Here is a 20,722-nt window from a genome sequence, read left to right as displayed (position 1 = left end):
CAACAACCTTCTAGGCTGATAACTTTATTATTCCAACAAATACAATTTTATGCATTATTGATTTTCTTGCTCTGGACTTAAAATAACTATCACACTGACCAAACGTATCTATTCTGTGTCAGAGTATGATATTAGAAGTTGTGAGCTTCAGACAATTGTTATATAAACAGAAATTAAAGAGAAGAATTCAGAATGTGTCCTGCACTATGCCAGTTGTGCAACCACATAATTTTAAACCATATGATCGTTTATTTCTGTAATAAATTACAGAAATGTTTGTTTTTTGCAAGCACGTTGTCTATGAAAAAGACAAAGACAGCCAAAATTTAAATTTCTTATGTCATTTAAAAACATTTTTTTTAAATTTGGAATTTGAAGTAGTCTTTATACAACAAAGCAGCAAAGGAAAAAAAGATGCACAAATCATTTGAGGTCACCTTTAAGCTACATAAATGCTTTGCATTCCAAGATTTCACACATCCATACTCCCAATCTTACTATATGATTTTGGTGCAACAGTTTCTAACTATCTTTTAAATCAGTTAAGTGATAAGTTGTGCTTTCCTTCACAGCATCTCTGTCTAAGGTCTAGAACTGATGTTCTTTGGCATTTTCGACTGAAAACTCGGAACTTACAATTGCCGGCTAACAACAGACACTCATCCAGAATCAGGCCTACAGAAAAAAGTAATTCCTTGCAATAGATATTGTAGTCCAAAACACTGGCCATCTGCTTTATACAGCAACTGGAATGCCACTCTTGGAAACACACACACCACAGATCCTCAAGATTTATTTTTTCCTTTTACTGGTATTTCATCAAAAACTTTTTGCAAACTGAAGAATGTCATGGACCAAGCAGATTAGTCAGTTTTATCAAGAAAACAGGTATTCGGTCCAGGTAGCAATTAAATTAGTTCTTCCTCCACTCTATGGAAAGGGACAAATAAGCAAGCAAAGCAAGGCTCATCAAGGTTATGGTAAATTACAGCATAAGTTTATCTTGCAATGATGCAATATTCACTAGCCAACTTTTTAACCAGAGCTTCCCTGGCTAACCTTGTCCCAAGGTTTCTTTATTTTACTGTTTAAAATACTGGTCCTTGTGCCTCAAAATTCTTACATGCTAGCCTGCTGCACTTGTGCCCCCAGCATGACTTGGCTAGTCTAGGTCCTTAGTGGCCGAGGTATCCATCAGTTAGTTGCTTTTTTAAACGGGTATATGTATACACTTGCCTATTTGCCCCTTTCTCCGGTTTTCTGGGAAGGAAGGAATGCTGTAGCAATTAACACAGAGAAAACTAGTAGCCAAACCCCATGCTATCTACAGGTATAATTCATGAAGATGTACATTTAAAAACAGACCAAAAATGGCTGACAAACTTAAAAACCTAGGCAGTAACAGATCACAAGGCCCCTGTGGATGATTAAACTTGGTGATAAATCTAAACAAAAACTATCAGAGGGGTAGCCGTGTTAGTTCTAGTATCTGTAAAAGCCAGCAAAGAGTCCTGTGGCACCTTATAGACTAACAGACGTTTTGGAGCATGAGCTTTCCATGGGTGAATACTTGCATCCGACAAAGTGGGATATTCACCCACGAAAGCTCATGCACCCAAAACGACTGTTAGTCTATAAGGTGCCACAGGACTCCTTTGCTGCTTAAAACAAAAAGAGCTCTCAGCCATGTTTGCAGGTGTTTTAGATCACTTCACCTAGTGGTGGTCATCCCAAATTCAAAGGATGTAAAGATCAAATTCCACTCAACAGTTTTGCAAATGCTTAACACACAACAGGGTGCTTTTGAACACCAAGACTATTTCACACAGCCTACATGACCAATTTTCAGTGATCAGCCAGCGCTGCTTTGCTTAACTTCTGTTGCATTTTACTTCATTAGGTAGCTGTTAAGGCACTTTGGTCTTTCCACCCTATCAATTTAAATTAATGTAACAGAATAAGCTACTGCCATTACCTTCAGAAATCCCAGCAAGCGTCTAAGAGGACTTCTTTCTCAGTTCTAATTGCTTTTACAACTTGTGAACATCAAATTATTTCATCAGTAGCTTGGAAAGGAGAGGAAACTTTTTAGTCATAAAATGCACCTTTTCAGATACATGAATGCTATAAAGTTCACATAATCCCAGTTTTAATGAAGGTCTGTATTGCAATGTTTCATTAATTAAAATGTTTTACCATAAGGTTAGATAAGTTTGGCACTCACCTCCACTGAAAAATTAAATTTTACAGGAGTAAATTAAAAAGTGAATAATTCAGTTACAAATCAATTTTAAAGATGTCCACACACACTTCAAGTGATTAACAGAGTCTGTTTGAAAGCCATCTTGTTAATTAAACTTTTAATACTCCTGGGGGAATTCGTGCACCACTGCCTGAGTGAGTAGAATTCATTAGTCCCCCGCCGCAGAAAAATGACCTTTTCTGATCCGGGAGCAAAGGGAAGCTGCAAGAGCAGTCACGCACCACTCCTTAGCAGTGCAAGGTATATCGTTTCAGGTTCCTCCCCTGCTTCTGCGCCATCGCTCTTCAGCTGTGGGAAAAGGGGGTCGCTGTTGTGTGGAGCTACTCCCTCATCTGCCCAACCCCTATGCACCTGGGCTTCCCATACCCAGGACAAAACCCGCCCCCCACCAAGCCTTACCCCCATACACCCAAAAAAAAAACCCAACCCTTAGCCCTCCATACTCCAAACCCCCACCCCACCGAACTCAACCCCTGCATCCTGGAAAGCCCACCGCTGCGCACCTAGCCACCCTGCCTTTCCAGATCCCCAACCCCTGGCACCCAGACCACCGCCCCCCCATAGAGTTCCCTGCACTTAACAACCCCCACCACTGATGATCCCCACCTCCCCATGCACCACCCTCATCTCCACCCACAGCCAGACCCCCATGCCACTGACGCCCCCCCAACTAGCTGCACCCAGACCCCCCACCCAAAGCCCCATATATCCCCCAACATCCATACTCCCCCACACCCAGACCCCTCTGCTGAGGCCCCAAAACTTCTTCACCTGCAACCCCCTGCAGAGTCCCACCTGTCCCTTGCCACCCACCCCCCAAAATGAGCCCTCTGTGCATTCAGAACCCCCTACCTAGACACCACCCCCCCACTGAGCTGCCTGCACTGATTGTCCCACACAGAACCTTCTCACTATCCACCTGTATCCCCCCCTTACATACTTGAGATCCTGCCTGGCTGAGCCTGCCCTGCCCACACAACAGTGGTTCACCTGGCACAGAGGGGGCAGATCGGGGGGGGGGGGGTGTTTCTGGGGCAGGCCCAGTCTGTTGTCCCGGGGAGGGTGGTGGGGCAGGCTGCAGGGTGGATCTCACACCACCATCATGCAGCCAGCAGCCTGTGCTCGCCCCACTGAAAAAAATGCCATGCTGGAGCCTCTGCATTTATTTATTGACCAAATAAAACTCGCAGAAGTTTAAATATTATTGTGCGACAGAATTTTTAATTTTTTGGTGGCAGAATGCCCCCACAAGAGTATTAAACTGATGCAGTTTTAGTGTGTAGACCAGGCCTAAGATCTAAAGAGCCGGGGGAGGAAGTATAAGACTCTGCTATCTGGGTATAGTGCTGGTGCCTGTGTCCTATCCCCAACTTCCATTAATTCAGGATTTGGGGGTGGGGTTACTTATCCACAAAAGTGTAGGAAGGAGGCAAACTGCATTCCATGGTCTTCTGGATACACTGGGACAGTGCTGCGACACCTGTGTTACCATCCCATTAATCCAGTACCCTGGAGCACCCAATCCTTCCTACCTGGCCGATTAGGTGGCTTTAGACACTCCTTCTTGTCCACAATTGTCAAGATGCTTCAGTCACTTAACAGCTGGTCTGCTTCTGCCTTCCCTGGGAGATCTAGCCCTAGCTATGACATCCACAGGATACCAACTTTATATGAAGTTAAATGAATATAGCACCGTGCTGTGTAAACATAACACTGGAAATGTATGTTAAATTGGTTTAACTACATCAAAGTAACTATTCCCATGTAGCTTACACAAGAACTAATGTGTTGAGGCCAAAAGCCAGCCATTACTCAATATCTAGTTTTCCTGGGCTGGTGGTGAAGTTATAAGTAAAGTGGCATAAAATTCTTTTAGATAAACCCCTACATGTAGTCTTCTGTAGGAGGAGAAAAAAAACTGGCAAGAGTGGATAAGGAAACTTTCACTGCACACGTCCTGTGGTTAAGTAACAAATTTCAATCTGACGCTGTCAGATTTTATCATGTAATATGGTATAGCTTTTATTTAAGACATTTTTAATGTTCAATAATAGACTTGTCAAATGTATTCAATAATTCTGCATTAACGAGATTTTAAGTTAGTACATCTTGAACAGTTATTTTCCCTTCCACCAAAACATATCAAGTGATAGGAGCATACAATGGACTACCTTGCTTGCAAGAAGTAAAAGCTTTTTTGAATTACACCAGAAACACCATACCTTGAGCTATTTTTGTATTGCTTGTCTTAAAAAAAAGAAAAGAAAAAAAAAAAGACATCCAACTTCTGGAAGAAAAATGCTGGAAGAGACCTTTACTGCCAAATCTGATCTCTTAATAAGCACAGGCACATGTCTTACGCTTCTGATATTAGAAGGTTCCCACGAGCATCCATCAGAGAGGCAAAGCAGAGCTCAGTAGTAAACAGTAGTCTCCAAACTAGTTTACAGAGGATGTGTCTGGATGGATGGGAAGCAACTCAGATCATGCAGGGTTTCTGCTAAAGTTAAAAGATCCAGGCTAGCCAATGGGTAATACTGAAAACAGTTCAGTTAGTTCTTCCCTCCCTACCCCACAACCAAACACAGAGTTATAAAGTGGGGGCGAAGGGTGGGGGGAGGGGAGAGAAAGTCTGTAGACACTGAGATAGCCAGGAAATCACATGATGTTACTTAAAGTAATCTAACCCTTAGAAATTAGAAACAGGAAATCCATTTTGAGCTTAGTACAATCCATAAATCTTCTGTTTCCTGTAGTTTGTGAAAAAAGCAACTAAATTGTGTGTGGTTGAGCTGTTGGTTTTTCTTCTTTTTAAAGCCATAGGAGGAGTTGACATTCAACACCCAGTTGAGGATCTACATGAACAGAATTGACCTTTTATAGTTTTCACAGACATTGTTCAGCATAACTAACAAGTTACATGGTTTTAAATGTTATCAGATGTCTATTTTGAAGTAAGTGTTATGGGACACTATCAGTTACTTTAGACAAAATTCAGAATTGGCAAAAAAACCATTTAAAAAAAAATAAAAATGGTTTATATATAGCTAAATACCACTCTTTCCCCCAAAGAAGAGTTTTGGATACAAAGATTCCCTTACAGTGCACATTAACACATAAGAACTAGAAAGTGAATCTGACTACACAAACTGAGCAAAGTGTAAGACAGGTGAACAAATGATGTAAGATTATATTCAAATGGAAATAATGTTTGAAGTTTACCAATACTTTAGCACAAGTATAGAAAAATTTTAAACTGTGACTTAGTCCAAGTTTTTCTTTAAATAATTATGGTTTATAACCCTCCTCCCTTCAAATAAATTATATAGGTAGGTATCAAGAAACAGGGAGAATCAAAGCTGCAAATGTAATATTTTGCATATGTTATGTGTCTATTTCCTGTCTCTTCTGTATTTTGGCCCAACCCTGCCAAGAGCTCAAAGCAGGTAGACCCCAAAACCTAAGTGGGATCCCTACTGATTTAGACTGCAAGCTTTTCATGAGAGTGACCATGGATGAAATCCTGGTTCCACTGAAGTCAATAGCAAAACTCTCCTTGCCTTCATATGCATTTATACAGGACCTAGTCAATGGTCTGAGCCTGATTTAGTGCTTGTGGTATTAACTCAATACAAATATTGACCAACAGTTTAGACAAAGCATGCATTTATATTTCACTCAAAGGCTAAAATCCCTAGTGGTTCAAAGGAATTCTTTTAAATGAGCAAAAATGCCATTTAATATGAACAAGAACAGTGACTGGGGAGGGGGGTAGAGTAACTCGTCTGCTCACTCACAAAAGGTTGTGAATGACACATTTAAAATTTGAGTACAGATATCCTTGTGATTATGTACTGCCATCTGAGCTAATGTCCAAACATGCTAATAAACATTTAACTCCTAAAAACAGCCTCAGAAAAGCAGAAGTAGAAACGTACCGAAACCCTAACACCAATCCAGGAAACAACCTAGTGACAAACTGGAAAGTTCCCAACCTACCAGCTAGATGAAAACAAACTACATTTTTAATTCTACTTAACTAAGGCCCAAGGATGCAGTTGTTATCCATACAAATGAACTTCTACGGTTGTTTGGAATCTCATTTCAGTTTTAGGGGCTCTGCATGGGTATAATGTTCCATCCATACTAACCAACTGGTTTATGGTTTATTAAAAAGTCAGCCCTAGCTATATGTACTTTCTGCAATATTTAATCTACATACATTTGATGTTCTACAATCTTTTTCTGGTTTTCTTATTGTTTTAAATCTCATGCCAAATAAGTTTAGTTTTGCTTAAGATGTGTGAAATTGGTACAGGCAGTTTTAGGAAAAAATACTGTCAAATACTCCCCAGGGAAGACAGAACTCTGACCTTAAAGTAGACCAAGTCAAGAGAGAAAGCTTGGGTCCTTTGTGAAATATGAGGGAAATGAAAACTCATTTCCAGAAAGTGTTGAGGGGAAGCTGACACGGGCTACTGTGGACACTGGAAATGCTTATTACCTTGGAAAGGTACTAAGCACAGTTACATGTATTGAAAGTTTGTTTTAAAATACAAGTGGCTTCTTTATTTTATTGAGAGGGAACAGTTTGTTTATACGTAAACTGCTTATCTAAATATAAATTCAGATATTAAGTTAAACCAAACATTATATACAATAGTTAGAACAAATATCTCTTTCCTAGCTATCACTTTCGTTTCTGAAGAACTGTAAAAGTGCTTGCTTACTTTCCATGCTGAATAGCTAGCACTCACAAATAGAAAAAACACCCAATAAACTAAGTCTTTGCAAGTTTATGTCTGAGTGCCTGATGCCATCCAGTTCAAATAAAAAGCAGCAACTAAATTTTAAAGTCTTGACATTTCTGACATTCTGCATCTCATAATATATAACTATTCAGTGCAAGAAAATTAGCAACTACAAATGATTGCTGATTTCTTGTGCAAGAAGTGACTGATGACAGAATGATACAAATGTAAAACTAGTAAGAAAATTCCTGATGCATTTTGTGTTATAAAAGTTTGTGGATTACCCAATGTGTTCCCCTTCCAAGTCTTGAACAACTGAAGACCACTACTACTCGTCTACATTCCAAATGTCAAACTCTTCTGAAAGTCAATGGTCTAAGAAGTGGTAGTGAAAGTAACTTAATATCACTTCAAGGTAAAAAAGATCTAGTGATCAGGGCACTGCGCTGGGACTCAGGATACCAGGATTCATTTTCTGGCTCAGCCACAGACTTTCAGTGAGGCTTCAGAAAAATCACTTGTTTTATTTTGTGCCTCAGTTGAGTTTCCCCTCTGTAAATATGCATAGTACTTCCCAAATTCACAAGTTTTGAAGTACACTGACAATATCCTTTAATTCAAAGCAACTGTCCAGTTTCATCACCAAAAGATGAAGCTACAGTAAGAAGCCCTTTCTACATAAAAAGGGAAGGCAGATGTGTTTAATACTTCAGTAGTACTGCACCAAGTGCTTGCTAGATTAAGATGTGTACTACCTTTTTTATTGAATGAGTGACAACATTAAAGACTGTTTTATTTTAATTTTTACCAAAATGAGTTGAGAGTAAGCACATGAAAGCGACACAAACTGACCAATATATTTTCTGGCTTCTAGGAGATAGGAGTACAACTACCATTCTTTAGTATTATGTCCGCATTAAAACTGCGGTTAGAACTGGAAACAGAGCATATTTTTATATACAGCGCTACCTTGATATAACACGAATTTGGATATAACGCAGTAAAGCAGTGCTCGGGGGAGGGGGGGGCTGCACATTCCAGTGGATCAAAGCAAGTTCAATATAACATGGTTTCACCTATAACGCGGTAAGATTTTTTGGCTCCCAAGGACAGCGTTATATCGAGGTAGAGGTGTATAATTATAGACAGCAAGGAGTCACACCAGTTTCACTCTTCTGGCATTTAATAAAGCTTGAGGAACAGCAAAGGTATTGGAGACCTTGATCTCAAATTCAACAGTGCTCCCTGACCCTCCCAAAAAACCCTCTAAGGCCTTTACAAGCTCGGTCAAAAACTCAATGGCATTTCTTTGTAATGTGGTAACCTTTGAATGCAGCATCTGACTAATTCCAATATTTCAGGGAATGTTCTATGCAGACTGGAACCAGACTGATTTAGGATAAACTGCAAGACCAATGGGAAACACATGAAGCTGCTGCCAGCTTGTAAGCAAATCTCCAAATCACCTCTACAATTGTCTATAGCAGGGATCGGCAACCGTCGGCCTGCGGCTCGCCAGGGTAAGCCCCCTGGTGGGCTGGGCCGGTTTGTTTACCTGCGCACACAGCAGGTAAGCAAACCGGCCCGGCCCACCAGGGGGCTTACCCTGGCATTGCCGTGTGCCAAAGGTTGCCAATCCCTAGTCTATAGATTAAAAAAACCCTGGTTGATAGCATCCATCCAACGTCTTCCAACATAACAATACCTTATCTCATCTCTGCTCAGCGTCCCAATAGTTTAACATTGATACCATGAATGACTTATCACCCAGACAGAAATGAAGAGGAGGAGGGAGGGGAATGGGTGCGTATGGAGGCGTGTGCACACAGTCCTTCATTTGAGTGGAGAACAGGGACCCAGGTATGGGGCAGCAGAAAGTGCCCTCGCATGGGGGAAGTGGGAAAATGAACGTTTATTATATACAGCCCTTGCTATCTAGGGAGGAGGAAATGGGAAGCAAAACACCAGCCATCGTAGTGCAAATGGGGAATACAGAGAACCTCTGGTGCGGGGAGGAGTTTGGAGAGATGCAGGGAATCCCTGAAAGAGAGACCAGGAATATGGCACTGTTGGACCGCAGAGCAGGAACGGAGTCTGACAGCCAAAATGCGATCGTAAGCAGAGCTTCCGTTTATTCTATCCCAGCATGCATTTATACATAGTTTCATTCAGCAATCAGGTAATGACCAATTGGTTAATTAAGATAACAGAAACAACTGTAACTAGTTGGGATAATTAACATCCGACACACCTGTCTAGCTCATTATCCTAATTACAGTTAATTAACTAATGAAAACAAACCCAGAGCCAGGTCTTCACACGCAGATCCAGCGTAATTAATTTATCTCAGAAGCAAAAACAACCTCAGCGTTTCTCATTACTTATCCCACACCTCCCCCCTATATTCAAAATCAAAAAAAGGGGAAAGAGAGAGAAAACATTCCCAACTCATAATAACATAACGCTATAACCTATCACAAACAAAAAATTAAGGATTAATAAAATCAACCTGTATGACCATACAATCCTTGAACATAATTCCAAAAAACATCAAACGAACAAAAACACAATAAACCCAAGATGAGGAAAATTCTGCAACCCCCCCCCCCCTTTTTTTTTTTTTTTTTTTTTTGAAATATCCCTCAGCTGTCAGGTGATCAAGCTGACACTGAGGGTGGGGGGTCTTTAAGAAAGACACATCAAACCACATGACAACACAACAACGATTCTGGCCAGAAAACAGACAACACAAAACATAACAGAGAAACACAAAACATCATGGTACACTAAATACCTATATAGCCACACAAATTTTCTTTCAGACACAAAAATCATTTCAAGCGAGTAACTCATTTACGGAGGATCAGACTGAAAAAGTCCTGGCAGAGCTAACAAACAGCTCTCCTCCGGGGGCTCTGGGTCCGCGACGTCTGAGCGCGTCTCGTGAGGCTCCTCCGCATCTGCCTGCCATCACTCCGGAGGACGCAGCCAAGGCCGGACCCACTTCGCTGGTATCCACCTAGGACCTGCATCAGTGGCAACACACGCATAACCCCTGCCCCATGTTAGCAAGTCAACTGGTCCTTTCCATATTTGCTGCTGATAATCGAACCACTTGACCAAGGGTTGGGGGGCCGTACCCTGTTCTTCCCCAGTCATCCCGCTGATATGTTTAATTGCAGGGGGCACCTGGTTGTTTTTACCAACATGTAACCAGTTAAGTACATAAAGAGTTTTCAGTAAGCGAGCGGCAGGCGTCTTGTCCAAAGCGTCTGCCCGCTCACTGCGAATCCCCCCTTTTTGTCTTAAGAGGAGCGCCTTCAAAGAGGCATGAGCACGCTCAATAATAGCTTGCCCAGTAGAATTGCCAGGTACACCCGTAGAATGCTGCACACCCCAGTGGGAAAGAAACTGGGCAGTGCGATGAGAAACATAACCCCCGCCATTATCAGTCTTAATGAGGGCAGGAACCCCCATCACGGCAAAGCATGCTTGCCAATGCTTAATCACATCACGAGAGCTAGTAGAGGCCATAGCTGTCGCCCAAGTAAAGCCAGAAAAGGTATCAATGGTAACATGAATATTGCGCAAGGTGCCAAACTCAGCAGACGTGGTAACATCAGACTGCCAAACTTGAAGTGACAATAGGCCACGGGGATTAACACCAGATACAAGGGGCAACACATGCTGTTGACAATCAGGGCAGGAGGCCACGATAGCACGAGCGTCAGTAATAGAAATCGCAAACTGACGTGCTAAAGCACGGGCAGACTGATGAAAAAATTCATGGGAAACCCGTGCCTGGGCAAATGAATTCGGAACATGGGCAACGCCAACTAACTGATCAATCAGTGCATTGCCCTCGGCAAGACCATCTTGTAATCCAGAGTGGCTCCTAATATGCATAACAAAATAAGGGCACCGTCGAGCATTTAAAAGATGCCATAACTGAAGAAGAGCAGTCCATAAAACAGAATTCGTAACACGGCCCAACAGGGAGCGTTCTAAACGTTGAAGCACACCTACAGCATACAGAGAGTTACTGACAATATTCAAAGGGGTATCGGGCCATTTTTCAAAGGTGCGAACAATAGCACGAAGCTCTAGAACCTGCAGGGAGCCTTCAGCAAGAACAAACTCGTGATGCCAATGGCCGTCAATAAACCAAAGAAGTCCTGCACGCTGGGCACTGCCGCTGGCATCGGTGAAAACGGTGAGACCAGCAACTGGACTAGACTGCAACATTAGGGCTTTTTCCAGAGGAAGCGTGGTAGCAAAAATTCGGTGCGAGGGAAAATGGCTACTGAAGTAACCGGCGTAATCCATGGTGGCAAGTACAAAAGAAAGGTGAGTAGCAAGCAACTGAGTCACAGTAACATCATCAAAGGGCAAATAAATGGTATGAGGGTCAATACCTGCAATGGCCAGCAAACGGCATCGGGCCATGTAAATGAGATGAGCAATCGCATCAAGCCACGTAGTCACAGTCGTGGTATAGTGCGAAGGTGGAAAAAGCCATTCAATGCCCACCAGTGGATCGGAAAGGGCCTCATGCCATTGAAAAAGTAAAGCTTCCAAAGAGGCATCTTTAGAAAAAATTGCCAAAAAAATGGGCAAGTCCGGATAAATACGCCCCGAATAACGTGTTGCAAGTTTATCTGCAATATTTTGTAAGGTAACCTGGTGCTGACTCTGCAGAGAGCGAGGTTCATCCGGAGCACGTCCGCCTTGAAGCAGTTGAACCAAGGGCGCAAGATCCTCATTAGTTATACCACAAAGACCGCGAACCCACTGCAAATCGCCCACCAAGCGCTGAACGTCATGTAAATTATGAATGTCCATCCGAAAGGTTAAATTCTGTGGGCGTACAATCGAATCCGTAATTTCCATACCAAGATACCGATATGGGGCTTGCCGCTGAAGTTTTTCTGGAGCAATCACCAGCCCAGCCTTTCGCAAAACTGAGTCAATTTCAGCAATCGCCGCATCCACAGCAAAATGGGCGCCAGTAAACAAAAGATCATCCATATAATGATAAATAATCCAATCAGGGTGCGCCAATCGCAGGGGTGCTATAGCCCAAGCAACATAAGATTGACAAATGGTAGGAGAATTTTTCATACCTTGTGGCAGAACAGTCCATTGATACCGCCGGGCAGGTGCAGCCTTATTTATAGAAGGCACAGAAAAGGCAAATTTCTCGCGGTCCGCGGGATGCAAGGCAATGGTAAAAAAGCAGTCCTTTAGATCAACAACAAGCAGAGGCCATCCGTGCGGAAGCATAGTAGGTGTGGGCAGCCCAGGCTGGAGGGCGCCCATATCCTTCATTACAGCATTGACAGCGCGTAGATCTTGTAACAAACGCCAATGCCCAGACTTTTTGGGAATGGTAAAAATAGGGGTATTCCAAGGGCTAACAGAAGGTTCAAGGTGGCCCATAGCCAATTGTTCCTGCACAAGTTCATGCACCCGGGCGAGCTTATCTTTGGGCAGCGGCCACTGAGCGACCCAGACCGGCGTGGTGGTTGTCCATTCCAGCTGTAGGATCGGTCGCCCCTCAGTGGCCGCTAAGCAAAAGGTGAATTTTGCAACACAACGCCCCACTGACTTAAACAGTCCCGACCTAAAAGCCATATCGGAGCCGGCATTACATAGGGGCGAACTTTTGCGCTTGTGGCCGGATCTTCCACATCAGAAATGGTAATAAAATTCACACTAATGCGAGTCAATTGAGTCCCACCAATGCCGGTCACCGGTGTGGCGGCATCCTGCAAGGGCCAAGATTCCGGCCAAAACCGAGCGGGGACTATAGTCACATCGGCCCCTGTATCCAGCAAGGCTTCATGAATAATCTGCCGCCCATCGGACCCTTGAAGCCGAACAGTACGGGTGGGCTTGCGCGAAGTAATGTCCATAGCAAAAGCAATTTGGGGAGGGCTAGTGGATCCAAATCCTCGGGACCCACGATCAATCGGGGTCGATCGGGGTACACATCCCTTGAAGGGTATTAGTTGAGCAATGCGTGTGCCAGCAATTATAGTTACAGGGAGGCAGAGGGCGCGTACCATTATCCCAATGTTCCCGGTATAATCGGCGTCAATAAGGCCAGGTAAAACAAAAATACCCTGTTTTGATGTTGACGAACGGCCAATCAAAAGAGCACTTAGTCCGAATCCTAATGGGCCATCAGTGTTAGAAGGAAGAACGTGAACTTTATCAGTCTCTAGAACTACATCTGATGCTGTGGCCAGGTCCACTCCGGCACTGCCACGGGTTGCTCCGGTGAGGTGTTCCAGGCAGCCGGGTTGGTAGGTGAAGGTACTTGTATCGTCGCGCTCCTCCGAGGGGCGCTCCGTGATCCGTTTCCCGGCAGCGGTGTTCCATCTTTCTTGTAACGCGCCCAGCAATCATTGGCATGATGTCCAAACTTATTACATCGTGCACAAGCACCAGTTGCAGAGTTAGGAGACATATCAGAGGTTCGCTGCCCAAACCTATTACGTCGTGTACAAGCGCCTGTTGCAGCTCTAGATGACATATCAGAGGTTCGCTGCCCATTTTGCATTGGGCAGTCCCGCCAGAGGTGCCCGGGTTTTCCACAACTAAAACAAGGGCCGGCCGGCCGGGTCGATCTTTTAGCCCCCCATCGTCGCCCGAGCAGAGGTCGTAACGCCACGGCTAGTGCAGAGGCCTGTGCCTCAGCATGAATTGCTGCCTTATCCGTCTCCTCAAACATAGTGGCCTTATTACATGCTTCAATCATTTCCATCAGGGACGCAGTCTTGGGCAAGGTGGCTAAGATACGGCGGCAAGTGGAATTTGCATTCTGGGTGGCAAGATCAAGTCCAACTGCAGTCCTGGCTTCTGGCGTCAGGTTAGGTGATCTATCAATAGCCTCTCGGAGGCGATCCAAAAAGGTGGAATATGGTTCTGATAGGCCTTGTGTGATTTTAGCATAGGGAGGGTTCGGCTTCCCCATCTGGGGCACTGCCTTAAAAGCAGCCAAAGCTAGTTCTTGTGATTGCTGCAGGATCCGGGGTTCAAGACGGGCTTGCAAATGCGGGTCAGCAAAACGGCCGGCTCCCAAAAGCATCTCAGTAGTGGCCACGTGCCGGGGATCACCGTCCGGCAGATCCAGATTGTGGACAAGGGCCAAGTCGATTCTCTTGGCCCAATCATCTTTCCACAACAGTTTTTGCGTAGGTGTAAGAAGCAGATCAGCTAGTTTTAATTGCATCATACGGACACATCGCCTGGCCCGTAAATACCTGTTCGATAAGAGACTGTACATATAGATTATCTAGTCCATAAGCCATAATTGATTTCTGTGCCTCACGGATCAATTTCCAATCCAAAGGGGCCCATTGTCGGTGATTAGGATGTTGAGGGTCTGGCATAATTACTGGAAAGGCCTCAGGTGTCAGCCCTTCAAGGATGGCTTCCTTTATGACCCCGTGCCAACGCTGTACTGGGTCCGGAGGGTCCCCGGGGTCAGGTGGGGCAGAAGGGCAAGTCGGACGAAAACACTCGTGAAGACGTGACCGTGATGATCCAGCTGGAAAACCTTGTTTTTGATCCAATTTGTTAAAAATGGCCTGCAGTTGTCGACCCTGGCGCTGCAGTTCCTCATAAAGAGCATCAGACCGGGTAAACTGAGTAAAATCAGGACATGACTGTGATGGCACATGTTCCACCCGAGCCTCCTCTGCTTCCCCGCATTCATGACACCCCAGGTCCCGTGGATACGGCACGGCTTTGAAAGGGGTGCATATGGCAAAGTTGTCTCCATAGGCTCGGGTGTATCGGGCGGTAGCGGGACCGAAGCAGGATCAGTTATATCAGGGCCAATAGCTACGTTGGAGGGTAATGGCATCGTAGCAGAGGCAACATCATCCATAGGGAAGGGGTCGGAAGCCAAGGGTATCACTGTGTCCTCACCACCAAAAAAATCCCTGGCTCCAACCGGCAAAACGGAGGGTATTCCGGGCGTTGGGTGACAAAGGTCAGAGAGAGCCGCCTGTACTCCTGCCTCGGCTGCAAAGGCTTCCACTATCTCTGTTGTCTTCTTCCATATTGGACTCAGGGAGAAGGCTTCCTTGTCACCCTGAGCCACTGATTTCCAAAGTTCACAGCCCATCTGCTCCCACACAGTTTTATCAAATATTGTATTGGGTGAAACAGAAAGTCCCCTTGAACGTCCCCACTGTAGTAAGCGGGATAATGCATCAGAGGGGAACTTTTCTCCCCGTCGCTCCGCGATGCGTGTCAGAATTTCATGCACCATTTTCTCCTCTGCAGACGCAGCGGCTCCCATATTTACTGCTCACCTCTAGGTTCAGGTGTGCCCCTTTTTTTTTTTTTTTTTTTTTTTAAACGCCCTGCAGCTTACCGCTCGGCACTGGGCTTCAGGTGCTTCTCTCCGTTTGGACGCTCTATGGTTCCCAGCCGTACAACTCTGTTCAGATGCGTCCTTCTTCTTTGGACGCCCTGCAGTCGCCGCTTGACACTCAGGCGCGCTTCTCTTTTTCGGACGTCCTGCGGCTTTTTTTTTTTTTTTTTTTTTTTTTTCTCTCTCTCGGACGCCCGACGCTGAAACTTCAGGCGCGTCCCTCTTTTTCTTTTTATCAACTCAGGCCACCAACACTATCTTCAATAATCACATCGGGGTCACCATTTGTTGGACCGCAGAGCAGGAACGGAGTCTGACAGCCAAAATGCGATCGTAAGCAGAGCTTCCGTTTATTCTATCCCAGCATGCATTTATACATAGTTTCATTCAGCAATCAGGTAATGACCAATTGGTTAATTAAGATAACAGAAACAACTGTAACTAGTTGGGATAATTAACATCCGACACACCTGTCTAGCTCATTATCCTAATTACAGTTAATTAACTAATGAAAACAAACCCAGAGCCAGGTCTTCACACGCAGATCCAGCGTAATTAATTTATCTCAGAAGCAAAACAACCTCAGCGTTTCTCATTACTTATCCCACATGGCACACTGGGATTTTTGGCCTACACAAGCGATGAAGTTTGTGACCCTCCACCCCTCCTTCATGTTAAATGCAATCAATTAGTTCTTTCCTATATCAGAACAAAAGATGAAGGACGAGATGCTACTACTTAGAACAGCAAGAAAGGCACACTAACGTCATACATTGCATACCAATGAACTTGTTCCCTTTCAGTCACCCATGGCTAATGCAGGCCAGATCTATACTAGACTTCTGCCAGCATAGCTATATTGGTCATCAGCATGGCATGCTGTAATCCCTGACCAACATCGCTGTGCCAGCAAAAGCCCACACTGCAGAAGCAGCTTTACTGGAAAATCTGCACTTTTACAGGCACAGCGTGATTCACTCTTTGGGGGTTGTTTTATTATACCAGTACTAAGCGCACCTTTGCCAGTACAGATGCATCCAGACCAGGAGCTCTTTGCCAGCATCGTATAATGGTATTCTTATACTAGTAAAGCATTCCAATGCAGGCATGGCCTGGGATCACCCCTACTAAACAAGTACTTCTGGGATGGGTAGATCTATCCATTATATAATTAGACTGGATTACTTTTGTTGTCCAAGTCTGTCAGCAATGTGATACTACAAAGCATTTATGGTGTATCAAAATGGAAGAGTTCTAATTTGCAGCACTCCCTTTTGTGGTGCAATTTAATTCATACACAGAAGAGTACAATAAAGTAAAACTTGACACTTTAAAACAAGGCTGTTCAGTCCCACAAAAACATCCACATACGTGGACCCTTGAAGCTGCAGGCATTGTCCCTGCCCTCAATATGGTTGTTTAGATTATTCCTATGAAAACTGATGTTTTAACCTGATAATTATGTAATTATGTTAGTTCATTTGTAAACTCTTAGGGGCACAGAGTGCCTTCTGAAGTACGTTTCTGTACAGTGTCAAACACGTAAGATTGAAGAAATACTATTGCAATGGTTTGGACACCTGTCAGCAATGAGCTCAGAAAGGATAACATTCATGGTGATACATACCAGAGGACAAGGAACTAGAAATAGATGAAGACCAAAGATTTGTTGGATAGACACAGTGAATGACAGAGAACAAAAAGGTTTAAAGATGAACAAAGCCACGAAGCCACAAAAAGACAGGAAGTGGTAGAAAGACTTAATTCAGCCCAATCACTGCTGCTGAGCTCATGGCAGGAATCAAAGAAAATCATAGAAGAAAAGACCGCGTAGGCGGCCACCTATCTCTGACTGGGAACTTCAGGCACTACCACTCTACAAATACACTTTCCCAAAATAAATAGAAAAACATCCATTACACAATTTCTCTTGGTATTTTAAAAAGCATTTCCTGTTATTAGATACTATTTATCACTGCAAGTATACAACATTATTCGGAAAAGATGATTGTCTACTTTTTTGTAAATTTTTATTTATCCAAAAGCCCAGCAAGCTGATTTTTATAGTACATAAAGAAATCTAACTGAAACATGAAAGACAAAGGGTAATAATGGAAGTTATCTACTCAGGAAGAAGTTATTTAGAATGGAAAAAAGTATGTTAAATATTCAGGTTTGAAAGCCTTGAGGAAATATATCCTTAAAATTATCAGTTACTTAGAAATAGTGTTAAAATTATGCATTACATCTACAAATTTGCTGATAACTATTTATGCACTAAGGGATACAGACAAGAGTTTGTTTCTCTCTGGCTTCAAGCCACCAAGTCACTTTCCTTTTTTAAATTTTGTGTTAGAACCTTCTTTTTCTCTTTCTGGGACATTTAGAATGAAGTACACTATTGAGCTAAGTTGTACTGATTTCTTACCTTCAATATTTAACTCAAAACAGACGTGGCAAAACGAGAGTGTTTCTATTTCTGTTCACAGGTTACACACTCTGCAAACATTATCATCATTCAAGTCAATGTTAACAAACTGCTCTTCATTCATAGTGCCCCTAGAAAAAAGGAAAAGGTGATAACGTTATTTTAGAACATTATACTATCCCTTTTGTCAAAATGAGGAAGCAAGAAATATATTCTGCATTTCTTGACAAGATAACAAACCCCACTATTCAGTCAATATGCATCCACATTTACTATAGAAACCGTGTGGTTCCTGAAAGTGGTTTGAGTTCTGGACACAGATGCACTGAAGAAAATAAAGGCTACAAACTCATTTATGCAGTATTATTGTTTTATGCATCAGAGTGTAACTTCCGAAAGCAATACAAGCAATCAGATGTCTGTCCCTTTTCATACCTTATGTGTTCACATAATTTAAACAACATGAAAACACTGCAAGGACTAACGTGGTTTCTATATGCGCTCTGTTAACTCCACTGCATAAATATTTTAATGGCACTAGAGACGTTTACCTAAACCACGTCCTCCTTCGTAACTCTCCAGTCAGACATTAGACAACAACAAAGCATTTCCTACCCTACGCGATGGTGTGTCCCCCCCCGCCCTGGCCCGCCCGCGGCGTCTGGTGGCACAACGAGTTCAGGCAGGTTTCCTCTGGCAGCCCCGGCAGAGGCTGCAGCCAGGAGCCTGCCGGGACAGAGCCTGTCACGAGCCCCGGCTCTGAAACCAGCGCCTGGAAACTGTACCGAGGTTCCCAGCAGCAGGACGCGGACCCGCGCCGGGGAACTCGGGCGGCAGCTGCGAGCGAGGCGGGCCGGGAGCGACCCCCCCTGGCCCCACGCGGCGAAGCGGCCGGCACGGGGCGCAGCAGGTCCCCAGAGCCGAGCCCCAGGGGCCCGGGCTGGACTGGCGGGGGCGGCAGAGGAACGGGGCCAGGCCCGCCCAGCGCGGCCGGGACACGGACGGACAGACAGACAGAGCCCGCCCCCTAGCTCTTGTGTTATGTGAAGGATTAAATAAAATTTCCTTATTCACTTTCTTCGCACCAGTCAAGATTTTGTAGACCTCTATATCTATATCTACTCAGGACACTCCCTACACTAACACCGGGACAAATCAACATACCCTTAGAGCCCCGACCAGGGTTATTCTATCTACTACCCAAGATCCACAAACCCGGAAATCCTGGATGCCCCATCATCTCGGGCATTGGCACTCTCACTGAAGGACTGTCTGGATATGTGGACTCTCTACTCAGACCCTATGCCACCAGCACTCCCAGCTATCTCCGTGACACCACTGATTTCCTGAGGAAACTACAATGCATTGGTGACCTTCCAGAAAACACCATCCTAGCCACCATGGATGTAGAGGCTCTCTACACAAACATCTCACACACAGATGGAATACAAGCTGTCAGGAACAGTATCCCTGATCATGCCACAGCACAACTGGTTGCTGAGCTCTGTGCCTTTATCCTCACACACAACTATTTCAAATTTGATGACAATATATATCTCCAGATCAGTGGCACCGCTATGGGCACCCGCATGGCCCCACAATATGCCAATATTTTTATGGCCGACCTGGAACAACGCTTCCTCAGCTCCCGTCCACTCACGCCCCTTCTCTACCTACGCTACATTGATGACATCTTCATCATCTGGACCCATGGGAAGGAGACTCTGGAAAAATTCCACCAAGATTTCAACAGCTTCCACCCCACCATCAACCTCAGTCTGGACCAATCTACATGGGAGGTCCACTTTCTAGACACCATGGTGCAAATAAGTGATGGTCACGTTAACACCACCCTATACCGAAAACCTACCAACCGCTATGCCTACCTTCATGCCTCCAGCTTCCATCCCGGGCACACCACAAGATCCATTGTCTACAGTCAAGCACTGAGGTACAACCGCATCTGCTCTAAACCCCACAGACAGAGACCAACACCTACAAAATCTTCACCAAGCATTCTCACAACTACAGTACCTGCACGAGGAAATAAGGAAACAGATCAACAGAGCCAGACGTGTACCCAGAAGCCTCCTACTGCAAGACAAACCCAAGAAAGAAACCAACAGGACTCCACTGGCCATCACATACAGTCCCCAGCTAAAACCCCTCCAACGCATCATCAGGGATCTACAACCCATCCTGGACAATGATCCCACACTTTCACAGGCCTTGGGTGGCAGGCCAGTCCTCGCCCACAGACAACCTGCCAACCTGAAGCATATTCTCACCAGTAACTGCACCTCACACCATAGTAACTCTAGCTCAGGAACCAATCCATGCAACAAACCTCGATGCCAACTCTCCCCACATATCTACACCAGCGACACCATCACAGGACCTAACCAGATCACCCACACCATCACCGGTTCATTCACCTGCACGTCCACCAATGTAATATACGCCATCATATGCCAGCAATGCCCCTCTGCTATGTACATCGGCCCAAACTGGACAGTCTCTAAGGAAAGGGATAAATGGACACAAATCAGACATTAGGAATGGCAATATACAAAAACCTGTAGGAGAACACTTCAACCTCCCTGGCCACACAATAGCAGATCTTAAGGTGGCCATCCTACAGCAAAAAAACTTCAGGACCAGACTTCAAAGAGAAACTGTTGAGCTTCAATTCATCTGCAAATTTGACACCATCAGCTCAGGATTAAACAAAGACTGTGAATGGCTTGCCAACTACAGAACCAGTTTCTCCTCCCTTGGTTTTCACACCTATACTGCTAGAACAGGGCCTCATCTTCCCTGATTGAACTAACCTCGTTATCTCTAGCTTGCTTCTTGCTTTCATATATATATATATATACCTGCCCCTGGAA

General features: G+C 44.3%; 1 pseudogene; it reads right to left on the bottom strand.

Annotated features, from left to right (window-relative positions):
• Positions 1 to 17,955, bottom strand: part of LOC123360576 — a 31,206-nt pseudogene extending 13,251 nt beyond the window's left edge.
• Between the last annotated feature and the right edge of the window lie 2,767 nt (positions 17,956 to 20,722).

This window comes from Mauremys mutica, unplaced genomic scaffold (assembly GCF_020497125.1).
Source record: "Mauremys mutica isolate MM-2020 ecotype Southern unplaced genomic scaffold, ASM2049712v1 Super-Scaffold_100274, whole genome shotgun sequence".
Taxonomy (NCBI): Eukaryota; Metazoa; Chordata; order Testudines; family Geoemydidae; genus Mauremys; species Mauremys mutica.
The sequence above is the reverse complement of the archived record's forward strand: the minus strand, read 5'-3'. Positions and strand labels throughout refer to the sequence as shown.